Source organism: Pristiophorus japonicus, chromosome 20 (assembly GCF_044704955.1).
Source record: "Pristiophorus japonicus isolate sPriJap1 chromosome 20, sPriJap1.hap1, whole genome shotgun sequence".
Taxonomy (NCBI): domain Eukaryota; kingdom Metazoa; phylum Chordata; class Chondrichthyes; family Pristiophoridae; genus Pristiophorus; species Pristiophorus japonicus.
The window spans coordinates 81,563,257-81,564,077 of NC_091996.1; the positions used below are offsets into that span (position 1 = coordinate 81,563,257).

General features: G+C 41.9%; 1 non-coding gene across 1 annotated transcript; it reads left to right on the plus strand.

Moving 5' to 3' along the window:
- Positions 1-271: 271 nt before the first annotated feature.
- Positions 272-344, plus strand: trnak-cuu (transfer RNA lysine (anticodon CUU)). The gene has a single exon. It is a non-coding gene; the product is annotated as a tRNA-Lys (tRNA).
- The last annotated feature ends 477 nt before the right edge of the window (positions 345-821 follow it).

Sequence of the window (821 nt, forward strand, 5' to 3'; positions counted from 1 at the left end):
AGGAAGTCTTGCTACAATTGTACAGGGCCCTGGTGAGACCACACCTGGAGTACTGCGCACAGTTTTGGTCTCCTTATCTGAGGAAGGATACACTTGCCTTGGAGGTGGTACAACAGAGGTTCACCAGATTGATTCCTGGGATGAGAGGACTGTCCTATGGTGAGAGATTGTGTAGAATGGGCCGATACTCTCTGGAGTTTAGAAGAATGAGAGGTGATCTCATTGAAACGGACAATATTCTGAAGGGGATTGACAGAGTAAATGTTGAGAAGCCCGGCTAGCTCAGTCGGTAGAGCATGAGACTCTTAATCTCAAGATTGTGGGTTTGAGCCCCACGTTGGGTGAATTATTTTCCTTAAATGTTATGTTGCTTTGACAGGAAAACATCATCAGTGAACCCATGATCTTTTTTTGCACAATGAAAGAAATGCGAACTGAGGGAGAGTTGATAATTTAATCATTTATTCTGTGCTCTGCATAAGAACACAAGAACCAGGAGCAGGAGTCAGCCATTTGGCCCTTCGAGCCTGCTTTCTTTTAGATCGGAACAAATTATAACCATGTTTTTAAATTAGCAGTGCGAGATATTTAGAGAGCGCCTTTCAATGCTTCACAAAACTATTCCTTTCGCTAAAGCCACCCGGGATCGATTCCTGGTTTGGGAAGTAACTTTGATATCACCGTTTGTAATTGAAGTGAAGTAATTTTATTAAGTTAGATGGATGTTCCAAAGCACTTCAGAGTGATGTCAAAACAAATGAGTTTGTAATTAAACACAATGAATGCTGGGAGTGGGATTCAAACTCACACTTACAGAGAAG